The 13,375-nt window shown below is 36.9% G+C and overlaps 1 protein-coding gene across 9 annotated transcripts in view; it reads left to right on the top strand.

Annotated features, from left to right (window-relative positions):
* The window catches only part of FRMD5 (FERM domain containing 5), a 348,168-nt gene that overhangs the window by 263,201 nt on the left and 71,592 nt on the right, over positions 1-13,375 (top strand). The gene's annotated exons all lie outside the window — the stretch shown is intronic.

The following is a 13,375-nucleotide window of genomic DNA, read 5'->3' as shown; positions in this document are numbered from 1 at the left end:
TTTACTTCCTTCAACTGGAATTGGTAGATGAAGGAGGTGGCAGTGAGAAACAAGCTAATCAATAAACTGTATTTTAATATTAAAAAAAATAGTAACAGATCTAATCTCTGAGGGATGAGACTATGGGTAGTTTTTTTTTTTTTTAATTGGGTACATTTCATGTATTATTGTTATAAACAGAAAACAAACACTGTGAAACAATCTCCTTTTTAAAAAACATTTCATCTCATGTCTCCACTACCACTTTTTAACTTCAAATGACTTTTTTACTTTTTTAATTTCAAATGATCCAAACTTGTCTATAATACTGAGCTGATAGATTGGGTGAGGTCAGTAAATTATCTTTGTTATGTCTAGATTGATCATTGAATTGTAATATCCTAGTAACAGAGAAGAATTTGAATTTCTAAAGGACTCAGATTTCATCCTCCCACCCTGTCAACAGCTTACTCCCATTGGGATTCACACCTTTTACATTCTCATTTCTTTTATCACATTACTACAATATGCTACCAAAACAAACAGAATATAGTTAAATTATATTTGGGCAAAAGATACCTCATTTACTGAAGAAATGCTCCTGGAAGTGAGCTTCAGAAACAGACAGGGTAAAATGTTATATCCAAAAAACGGGTGAGTTTCTGTAGATCCTATATGTGTTGAAGCAGGAGAAGATGTAGCTGAAACAAACATCTGATGCAGGGTTTTGGACACCTGAGCTGTGTTGTCTCCAGTCCAATGCTGGAAGAGAGACATTTCAGAGACAAAAAATGGAAGCATGAAGTGGTTAGCAAGAGTAAATTGTCAGAAGTGCTGACAGCAGAGAGGCCACGTGCCTCAAGCCAGCAACCTGGTTGTCTCTGATGTTTCTGGGAAAAGAGATTTTACTTAAAGGAAATCTCCACCTACTTCTAGTTTTAATTTTAGAGCTCTTTTTCTATTTCATCCAGCACATTACAATGGAATAATTGAAGAAAATTAAGCACATTTTCCAGTTTCCCCTTTTTCTTCTACCTTCCCTTTTGTGATTGCACTTTGTCAAGTGCAGTTTATACCTCAGCTAGGACACTCTTTTGACTTTCTGTGTAAGCAGCAATCTCTTTGACTTCTCTCTTGTGTATGATCCAGGCACCTCACCAGCTAAAGGGCATGTTCCAATTGCTAAGACACAGCCAGGACAGAAATTTGCCACAAGTTCCTACAGGCTCCCACTGAAAATGGACCCTCATTCAGGGAAGGGACAGAAACACTGGCAAGAATTAAAGCCAGTTGGCAGGTTTTATAATGAAAGGCAGACTAAGGAAACACAGGGTACCTAAATTAGGAAGCAGAAGATATAAAATGACATAATGCCAACAAAAGCATATTTATAACTATTACATAGTTCTTACCTCCAGAAAATCTTAGGCTGGAGGAATAGTATCATTCATCTTTTGTTAACCAGGAAACTATCCGGTTAACTAATATCAACACTTCCTATTCCCATAGTCACAGGTTTATCAATGGCATATATTCTGTCTGGAGAGTCTTATGAATTTCATTGTAGGTAACATACCATTTTCTCAGGTATGAGGTAGTTATAGATATTTCCTTGGCTAAGACACTTAAAATGAATCTTTCTTAAGTATGCCTTTCATTGCTTTTGTATGTCTTTGACAGTTCTCAGAAGCCAAAAGATTACGGTATTTATATGTAAAAATTCTAATGTACATATAGAAATTCCATCCAGGAAGGAGGACCATGTCTTCATTCATCATTTGTACCCTGAGAACCTCACACAGAATCTTGTCATAGCAGGTGTTGAGTGAGTAAATATTTGTTGAATACCCAAATGAATATGTCTGACTATGAGATTCTGAATAATGAAGGAATCAAAGCAATTTAAACCTCTCTTTGGGGTGCCTGTTACAAGCTCTATCTGTCCCTCTAAATCTATATTTAGGCCTCTAGATAGGATTAGTCCTTATTCCCCACCAGTTCCTGTGAAACATTAAGTAATGTTACTTTAAGCACAAACTCAAATAGAAAGACAACTTATAAGATTTGAGCAAAAGCAAAAATTTTAAGTGTCTTTACATTTTTTTAATTTAAAAATTTAGATAGAATCCTTTCCAAAGCAATGTGACAATAAGTGATTGTGAAATGATACTGTCCTTAGCAAAAGAGAGCAAAATTGCAAAAAAAAAAAAATGCAATTTAGGAAGAACTTGTTCAACACAGGAATGTATTTTTTCCTCAGAGTGCAGAAATAAAAACAATTTGCTCTAGCCAGTAAACTTATTCTGCATATCCCACACATACCCATACAGAGTAGAATAAAGCAGATAGGTACAAGGTATTCTATTAAAACCCCCTGAGGAAAGCTGCAAGCACCTTATGTACAAGACATGGACTGTTGTCACTCCAGTTTGAGAAAAGAAACATGAAGAACGGGAATCAGGAGAACAAAACAAATATATTCTATTTCTCATGTATCAGAGATAACTTTGAAAAATAAAATTCCCATGTGGTGGAGGACTGTGGGTGCTTTGGTGGTGGGACAACCATGGTGACCACACCTGAGGGGAGAAAAAATAAACAAGAACGTAAAATAATGGTAGGTCATTAAAACTTTTTAAATTAAACAAACAAATTAATTAAAATCCCAGAAATTCTGCTGAGAAAGGGGCTCATTTGTTTTGCTCTTCACTTCTCACTTCTTGGTAAGGAAAGGAGTGCTCTGCAAACTCATACATCCTCCTCTGATTTTTTCAATTAAAGCTAAAGATAGAAAGCAATCCATTTGTAAGGAACACAGCTGATTTTGAGATCTTAAAAGCAGAAAATAATCATGACATGATTTGGAGGATTTGCTTCAAATAATTGGGAGTGAGTAGAGTACAGATGAGTGAAGACTGGCTGTGCATTTATCATTCATGAAACTGGGTGATAGACACATAGAGTTCTTTTGTATATGCTTGAAATTTCCCATAAAATAACTAAATGAGAAAAAACCCACCCTTTTTTAGATTAGTATGGTAAATAGCAAATGCATGGAATATGAACTCAGAAGCCATTATATGCAATTCTCAGTCCCAAAATGTAGTAAACAGTGTGGTGTGTGTTACTTACAGCAGGTCTTCAAGCCTGAACTTCAGGTTTCAATATCTTAAAATTGGAAACAATGCCAAACTTAGTTCATTGGATTTTATGAGGATTAATGAATACCTATTACTGAAAACACTGTATAACCTATAAAAGTAAACAAAATTATATATAAAGTTAAATAATTTTAATTTAACAACAAATCTATCCAGAATGTTTGTGCTTTTCCTAAATTTACACTTAAATCAGTGCCAATGAGAACCACTTCCAGATCTTTCTAAATCAGTGGAATTAGAATAAAACTGAAATATCTTCTTTTTCTTTCCCTCTACTTCCATCACCTATCTGAGCCGCTCCCCTAGTCAGCTTTTTTTTTTTTTAATGGAATTATCCAATAGGTCCTCGTCTATGATTCTTTTTTTTCTTTTTTTTAATTTAAATTTATTTTTATATTCCCCATACAATTACAACCCCCTTATTTTGACCCTAATACCTCCTTTCCCCGTTCCCCACCCCCCATAGAGTGTCTCTGGTTCATAGTTGTTTGTTGATTTGGATAATTTCTTTCTTATAGTTATTCTTTTTCCTGGTCCCTTTAAGTTTTTTAAGTTTTCTAGATTCCTGCTATGAGTGAGACCATCCAGTATTTTTCTTTTTCTTTCTGGCTTATTTCACTGAGCATGATCCCTTACAGCGCCATCCATGTTGCTGCAAATTGCATGTGTTTATCTTTTTTGAATGCTGAGTAATATTCCATGGTGTATATGGACCACATCTTCTTGATCCAGTCATCTATTTTTGGGCATTTGGGTTGTTTCCAAAGCTTAGCTATTGTAAATAGTGCTGCTATAAACATAGGGGTGCAGGTGCTCTTTGGAATTCCTCTAGTCAGCTTTTAACTGATTTTCCTTCTGCCCCATCAGTCTCTGCCGCCTACTGACAGAGAAACTTCCTAGAATACTGTATACTCGGGACCCTGCAACTCCCTTGCTCAGAAACATTCCTGAGTCCCCACTCACTAAATCCACACTACTCAACCTTCCTCTTGGTATGCTGTACTCCTGTTCTCCCTGTTTGCTCAGATTTTATCAGTCACTAAGAATCGGTCTTAATCCCTCCTCCAAGATGTTTTCATAAAGTTTTTCAAGACCTTGTCATCACTCCCTTTTCTCTGTTTTAAATATGGTTGATTTGGCAGTTAATCATTTATCATTCATGGTATCGCTTTTATCATATGAAAGTTATTTTTGTCTATTGTTAACTTTGTTTCTAGATTGTCCAATTAGATTAGAAACTCTTGGAAGGCAAGAGAAGTGACTTTCATATCTTTCTATTTTAAAGCTCAGTGCTTTTTACTTGTCACACACTTAAATTAACATTTATCAGAAAATATTAACCTAAACTAAAGTAGAATTTTGTAGTGCCTGATTGCCATACATAACAATTAGTACTACCATCATTTGTACTTCTATGAATCTTAAAAATGACTTAACTTTAAAAAAAAATTCTATAATATAAAGTCACATAGTGGGAGAAAGTTCAGTCTTAAGTGACACACATATCTAAATTCAAATCCCAACCTAGAGACATTTACTTGTGAAATCTTGGAAATTTCCTGTTTCTTCCTTAGCTTCTTCAATCATGAAATGGACATTCAACGATAATGTTAATACTTGCTTTGCACCGTGAGGCACCATAAATGTGTAGTCCCTGGCACCTCATCAAAAAGGGCAGGTATTATTGTCTTAGTACATATCATATGGTTTTGACAGATTGTCAAAGTGAAGGTTCATTGTTCTATTAAATTCTTGATACAGGAAAGATAGAACAGAGTCAGGAAAAGCTTCTGCTCACTTCTCAAACCCCGTTTCATGCTCTATATTTCCTCTTTTGCATCCTTAGCCTTTATGGACTGCATAAACTTGGAATCCCTAATGGTCAACTTAAAAAGTACATTATTTTTCCCTCTCTATACTAAGTGAATTCCCTTAGCATTTTTTTTTTGAGAGTTTCCCTTGACCCTGTTGTGTTGACCACACTGCACTGACAAATGGGAGTCATGGAACAAGCTGTAGGATGCCAGATACTGCTGAAGGGCAATATCCTGGCCTTCTTATTGATGGAATAATCATACAGAATCAGTTGTAAAGGAAGGAGGACTAAAAGAAAAGTTAGGGGTGAAATGTGCTCTGTCATCTATAGCATCAGGAGTCGTGAGTCTGCTCTCCAGGCACTCCTCATATACTTGATTATCGGTATTATAATAGAGATGAAGCCCTAGATCCCCAGCCATGGTTTCAATCATATTAACAAGACATTCCACTGATCAACTTCAGGGGTCCCTTGTTATACTAAATCAACCATCCTCTAGGGCATTCACAGTCATACCTTGTGATATCTAAGCTGGGATTAAGTTTATGTATCGGTCAACGGCCCCTCTGGCATTCCCGGTTTTATCTCATGAGGCATACCCTTCCAGGATGATCAAGTGTTCTGCTCTTGATTGATTTGAAAGGCAGCTTGCGGGGTTGTGCTCCTATTGACCAGGCAGTTCTGATCTTGCTAGGAATGCAGAACTGTAGGCAACAAAAATGGTGGCCAAACAGGCCGCTTAGGATTAGCAGACCCACATGACCCAACCATAACTTAGAGCCTCTTTTTTTGCTTGCTCTTTATTTCATTATCAGTGTGGCTTAGGCTAGGACTTGGCCCTATTTATACTTAGTTCTCCTGTAATTTTCTACTTGAAGTATGTTGGTTTTACCAACACTGAGTCTTTTGAACTGGGGACTGTAAATCATGTTTTCATTTATTTAGTGATCCAAGGTGGCCTTTTCTAAGCAAGACCCAAAGCAATGCTATAGACAAGTTTCAGTTGTAAAGCACAATGTTGTCAATAATGGAGGACATAATGAGCAGAATGCAAGGTCAAAAGAGAATTATCATCATCTAGAGTTGGCCTTTTGGTAGTATCTTCTCTTCATTGCGGGCAGGCTTCTAGACATGTTATCGCTTTCTCCTAAGAAAAAACATCAACATGTGAAAGAGGCCAAAGTCTAGTAAGCCATAAGTGAAAAAAAAACTCATTATGTGAGGATTCTGTCATTATGGGCATCTTTTCGCCGGTGGCTGGGAATCGAACTGGCGCTGCAAAGGCTGCGGGCAGCCTCGCAACCTAGCGCTCAACGCTGCGCCACCAGGGGAGGCCCCATCTTTTCGATCTTTAAGGGTATATTTCATACTTGGAAAAGAGGGGGTGGGTGGAATAGATCAATAACCACAAAAGTATCAGTTTTCAAAGAAATGGACTGGGGAAATGAAATCACATCATATTGTTATGTATAAGAACTTTTGATTGTGAGTCTGACCCATTGTGTGGAATGGCATTTCTGAGATGGATCCTTTGTGAAGAATCTATTTAAAGTTGATCTTTAATCAGTGAATTGTTGTCTTAATCTGTAGTTATAACAGAAGTTGTATTCACAAATTCTTTAAAATAAGTAATTTTATAGACATTCATATTTTCAAACTCAAGATTAGACTTCAATTTTTTTTCTTCTGCTACTCAGCCTTGAGTCTTAAAAAGGGGCTCAAATTCTGAACTATGTATTTTTCCACTGCTATTATTGCTGAGTTTTCTTCCTGTTTATCTTTTATTGAATGCAAAACAGACTTAAGAATTGTTTTCCATTTATGAATCTCATTTTTTACAAAAAATTTATCTTATGATAAAGTTTAGTAAGTATGAATGTAAATAACTTACACTTTCAGTAATATCAAGTAATGAGTCTTGCCAACTAGAACCCATTAAAAGGGGGAAAATTATTGACTAAGTCCACTCACTTTAGTAGTATTTTAACAAGCAAGAATGTCCAAAGAAAAAAATGTCCAAAGAAATGTCCAAAGAAAAAAATCTCAGAGATGCCAGGAATCAGAACACAGAAAATATTATTTTCAGTGAGGTCCTCTTGGAGTCCAAAAGGCAGCCATACATTCTTAGAATAATGGAGCATTAGCCCTGGAAAAAAAGTTTGGTAATCATCTGTTCTAGAGGCATAAAGTTGTTAGTGACCCTGCTACAATCAGAGCCCTTGTATCTCATTTCCCAGTTCAGAGTACTTATCTCCCTACTGTGTTTGCAAAGTTTTCTATATTAACTATTAAAATTTTCAGGCACATAATGTCAGCTTTGCTTACACTATCTCAATTTCAGTCAATTTCTTTGAAACTACCAGAACTGTATTTGGTTTATTTTTAAATCCAGGCAGTTTTTTAAGCCTTAAAATACTTCATTTTCAAAACCTAAAAGGCTCTTTATTTAGTCCATGATGAATATTTGAATAGTGTTAAATTTTCATTCTGGCAGTACTCACATTGTACTTGTCATTAATTGTGACTCATCAAAGAATGTTTTGATGTTGAGTCCTTGGCTAACAGATGGCTCTGTTTAGAGGAATTGAGGCAGTGAGCTGTGAGGTCCAAGGAGAGAGACTTCTTACATAATTAGTCACTCGAGGTTGTTTGAATTTGTAAGCAAGCACACTCGTCTGTGATGGTGGGGGTTAGGCTTTGTATTGAGGAAGGAAAGGCCTCTTCTGTTTACTCTGTTCAAAGAGTGGGTAGAAGAGTTGACATCAGCGTTGCTGGTGTGCCAGGTGTGAGCTGGAGCGACATAAATGCCCAGCAGAGAGCAGAATCCAATACTAAAATGTTTCTGTTCCAATGGCGCCTGTCATCCTAGTAGCCATTACTCACAGGACCACCACATAGAAAAAGACAGGTGTTCAACAAGGGACTGTGGTGATGGTGCACAGGTGTATTGGTGGTGTGGGTTTTACAGGCATTACACCTGAGAGGAGAAAGCATACATTGTACAAAAAGGAAGAATGGTGTAAAATAAAATTTAAAAAAGACAGGTGCTTGAGAAATAGTAAGAACTCAGTAGTAGAATGTAAAGCAATTAACCCTACTTATAAAAAGCATTTGCCTTGAAAGCCACAGAAATGAGCAGAAATATCCCACCCACCCTTCCAAGAAAGACAAATATTGGATGGTGTCACCTATGTGTGGAATATAGAGAAACCAGACAAATGGGCAGATAAAGCCAAACTCAAAAACTGGCCCCAAAAGCTGACGATAGAACAGACATTCAGAGGGGATGAGGGAGAGCACAAAGTGAGGAGGGAGCACAATGGACTATGGTGGCAGATTATGGGTGCTCTGGTGGTGGGAGCACTATGGTAACAACACTAGACGGGGTATCCTATACTCCCCAAATACAAACAACAATGTAAACAAATGTTGCTGCCATATAAATTTTAAAAAAGAAATAAGTCTCTTCCCCTTCTTTATCCTCTTCCCTTCACCTTTTTTCCCCCTTCCTAGATTATTTTTCCCTACCTCTTTACTTAGGTCCATCAGTGGTACTCAAAAACATGACCAGCCCTCAGCACATTATTCAGCCAGCTATGACTTTAGCCACAGGTCTAGTACATGAGTAACTAGGCCAATCTGATAGTCTGGGTGGGTCCTGGTGTGTGCACAAGTGAGTCATTCGTTGGAATATCCCATAGTGGCACTTTAGCTTATTTAAGAAAAAAGAGAACATATATTTTGTCATAAGTGGGACAAAAAGAACCCTGAATCACAAAATTCAAATTCTTAGATGTTCTGGAAATAACCACAAATAGCTTAATAGGTGACACATACTTAACCTCTCCCTGAGCCTCTGTTTCTTCATGTGTAAAATAGGACAATAGAAAAATAGTACATATCTCGTGGCGTTATCTGAGAATTAAATTAACTGAAATAAGCCCACAGTAAGGACTTAAAAACTGGTCTCTGGGTTCAAAGGGAAAGTAAATTAAGTAAGCAATGATGCTTGCATACCATCAATAAGACAACACAGGAATAAATGAATAGGAGACAAGGTAATCTGACAGTTGGGTTAATAATCAATGAGACCATCGTAAAAAGGTCTTTGTGAAGAGCATGGTATTCAGAATCAAGTGATAATGCTTTCACTGTACATAACTGGCATGTTACTTCATTTTGTACCTATATGACTTAAAAGCACTGAGAGAAAAACTAAATGAAGTAATACAAATGACCAAATGCTTTCCAAGAAGTCGTTAAGGAACAGTGGAGAGAATCAGGAATTTGGAATAAAGCACCCGAATTTTTACCCACCTGACTAGAAATAACCACAAATACTTTTAATACATAATCCCATTCAGTTTTCACATCTGTAAGAAAATATCAACTCCTTATAAGAAATTTTGTGAATATGCACTTTGTAAATCACAAAACATTAAATGAAAGAATTGTTTAAGATGATGGAAAAAAGTATTTACTCCTATGAAAAGGACTTTCTTTTTTTTTAAGATTTTTTTATTTATTTGTACAAGAACTGGGGTACAGGCCAGAGGCGCGGGAGGGTGAGAGGATTCACCAGAGACAGCGTGGGGAGCAGAACAGGTAGATGGACCAAAAGCACTGCTGAGGGGAGCAGCAGGTGAGACAGGAGAGGTCTGCCACACCATGTGGGTATTTCCCTGTCCACCGGGAATCGAACTGGCGCTGCCAAGTCTATGGACAGCTTCACAGCGCTATGTTCAACCTGCTGCGCCACCAGCAAGGTCCCAAAAAGGACTTTCCTAACTTTTACTTCCAGACATTGTAAGTAAAAGAACTAAGGGGCAGATGATGGTTGTTCTTCATTTTCACAGATACGGAGTTGAAAAAAATAAGGGAGCAGTATCATCAATGTGGCAGAGAAGAGAAAAATCCTAAATATAAAGCTCTCTAAGCAAGGGCCAACTGCTAGTGTATACTAGTAAACCCTTCCTTGCTTGTACATCTTCTGAAATTCGTAGACTCATACTTTCTAGTCTTTCTGAAAGGAAATACAAAGTATTATTTAGCATCTTTACCAAACAAACACTACTTAAAATTAAGTTTGTTTGATGCTGTGCAGTGTTGCAAAGTTAAGATTAGGAAATACTAATACACTAATTACATTAGTGAGGTTTTTTTTTTTTTTAAGATTTATTTTTATTTATACAAGAACTGGAGTACAGGCCAGAGGCACGGGAGAGTGAGAGAATTCACCAGAGATGGAGAGGGGAGCAGAACAGGCAGACAGACCAAAAACACTGCTGAGGGGAGCAGCAGGCGAGACAGGAGAGGTCTGCCGTGCCATGTGGGTATCTCCCTGGCTGGCCAGGCATCGAACCCGCGCTGCAGAGGCTGTGGACAGCTTTACAGCGCTGCGCTTAACCTGCTACGCCACTGGGGAGGCCCACATTAGTGAGATATTTCAATTGACTTATGACCCAGGATCAGAATCATAGACTTTGAGATTCCTTCACTTAATCTGTTTTTCTGAAGTAAGTAGATGTTCCTAAGTAACTGAGATGTTGAGAACTTTGGAGCATAAAATATGTCATCTCACATCATGTGAATTTTAATTGGTTGGTTTTATTTATTTATTTTTCACATCTTCTCACAAAACAGCTGAATTTAAAAGCACTAAACAAGGATGAAGATTCTGATTTCCCTTTTGATGAGCTGTTTGTATGAGAGCTGATTTAGTGCCTTTAATACTTGAAGGGACTTAAGGAAAAACTTGTGTCTGGATGAAAACATTAAAAATAGAAACATCCATTCCAAGATTAAGTCCCTTGAATTACTTGACATTTGAAGTAATTTCCCTAAAGTAATTTCCTTTGTAAAGGTTTATAAATTTATGAAAGAAGATACCATTCCTGCCTAGAGAATATTGTGTCAAATAAGAATAAACAGGATTAGAGAAAAACAAGCATTAGTTTGGAAATGGATCTACTCTAAGTATGATGTAATCATATTCGAGTTAATACTTGAACTAGTGAGTGTGAGACCTTCTGTTCTAATCCAGAGCTTTTAGAAGTGCAGCTGTGAGTGATTTTCTAAATAGTCCTTATTTGCATGTAACTAGTTAACTATCCTTATGTCTTTGCCTTATCTGTGGGGAACTTCCAGCCAAAGTACCTGAACCTCTAGTGGATCCCAAATTATTCATCTGAAAATCTGAAAATCCTTTGTTTTCTGATACAGCCAAGACCTCAGGAAAACAGTCTCAGAAGTTGCTTTTTTTTTTTTTTTTTTTAGAGATTTAGTTATTTATACATACAAGAACTGGGGTACAGGCCAGAGGTGTGGGGGGGTGAGAAGATTCACCAGAGACAAAGTGGGGAACAGAACAGACAGAATGGCTGAAATACACTGCCGAGGGGAGCAGTAGGCAAATCAGGAGAGGTCTGCAGCACCATGCAGGCAGCTCCCTGGCCGGGGATCAAACTCGTGCTGCAGTGGCTGCAACAGCTTCATAGGTTACATCTTAACCCCCTACACCACCAGGGAGGCCAGAAGGTTGCTATCGTATTCTTGGTTATAATCAGAATAGAGAGCCCACTGGAAAGCATGTATATAGAACTAATTTGCTCCTTAATTGGAAATGTATACATTTGTCCTAGAGATTGATTACTCATGAAGTGTATTAAGAAGTTATGTGCTTAGCAGAAACAAATCTCACTCAAATTTTAGTTTGCCAATCTGCACACCAAAAAAAAAATGCCCTTTTAAAGGGACATCCGTGCCCTTCAGCAATTTCTCCATAACGCTGTACATATGAATATGTGTACACAAACCCACATACTTACGTACATAGAAATACATACATACATAAATACAAATAAGACTTTCAGGTACTCAGTGTAGAAACCTCACAAAATCAACAAGAAATCCTTCATGACAACTAGATCTACACTGAATTTCTTTTCTTGGTCAAATGCTTAGTATTTTTTTGATTTGAGATAATTTTATTTTAAGCTTGAGAGAGCAGTTGACTTGCCCTTGGTCTAATGATGCTGAGCAGCTGCCAAAACCTGTTTCACATACACAGGAGAAGGTTTTCCCTGGAGAGGGGACACGTAAACCATGCTTGTCTTTTTCAAGATACTTCTTTGGGTACCATGTCAGGAATGACTTTGCAAGAGGAGGAAGGGATCTGTATTTGGTTGTTTGATTGTACCTCTGTGCACAAAAAAAATTAAAAAATAATAAATAAGACTGTATAAGAGATAAGAAAATTCTTAAAGGTATTCAATGTAGAAAATGCCAATTTTTTTCTTCTTAGTTCCAAAATCAAAGGGAAATAATTTGCAGTGAAGAATGTAGGGGGTGGGGGGCATAGTCCTTTTAGCTAATAATAATTATATTAGCTCCTGTTTTCTGATTATCTTGTAAAATGTTTAGCATACTCCTGAAACTATTATGTTCTATGTCAATTATATCTCACTTTTAAAAATGCTTGGCATACTATCTAAGATAAATAAGATAATAAATATATGAGTGTTAGGTGCTGTGCTAGTAAAAACTTTATAAAAATGTCATTTATCTGATTTAATGACACATGAAGAAGCATATATATATATATATATATATCATGAGACATGAAAGAACTGAAACTTAGACAGATTAAATAATGTATCTAATGTCACATAGTGCTTGTGGCAGTCAGGATTCCATAGTAGGCTGATTTGAAAGTTTATACTTAATGTATTACATCCATCTCCATACACACACGTGTGTGCGCATACACACTGTCTTTGGTCTCGCTATCTCTTCAGATTGTAACTTATTTCAAACTATCTCATTGACTGTACTGCTCTCTCCTTGTCAGATTTACTCAATGCTTTTTCATTTGATCTCATTTCAATATAATTCTTGAGCCATATCCTGCTATAGTAGAAACACCCCTCTGTATCTGTAAAATGTTCTTCCCATTATTCATAGAATATCTTACATCATGTCCAGACAACCCTCCCTGAACAATATGCCCTGTGCCCTTTTCCATTTATTCATTATTATTTCAGTATTATTTCCCCCTGCAAGTTCATGAACCTTTTATTTTCATGTAGTTAAAATTTTAGAATTAGAGTTTTAGAAAGTAGAAAGAATCTCATCAATCGCCTAATCTGCCCTCTCAATCAGTTTGTCCAATTTTGCTTACACCACATCTCTGAGAGATAAAGGTTGTATGCCTCTGCTTATTTCTGTAGATGTGGGGAGGAAGTAATTCTTACCTGTTTAACAATATTCACAGATATTCACCATGGTAAAGGCATTGTTTGCAAACCTTAGAGTGAGTAAGCAATGAGAGGGATACAGTCCCTACCCCCAAGGAACATAATCTGTTGATTTCTTGAGAGGGGATGAGCTTACTGCATTAATATCTGTAAAATAAGACATG

The sequence above is a fragment of the Talpa occidentalis genome, unplaced genomic scaffold, assembly GCF_014898055.3.
Source record: "Talpa occidentalis isolate TD23 unplaced genomic scaffold, MPIMG_talOcc4v2.1 talOcc4.11, whole genome shotgun sequence".
Lineage (NCBI taxonomy): Eukaryota > Metazoa > Chordata > Mammalia > Eulipotyphla > Talpidae > Talpa > Talpa occidentalis.
Note: the sequence above shows the minus strand (reverse complement) of the source record. Positions and strands in the feature narration are given on the sequence as shown.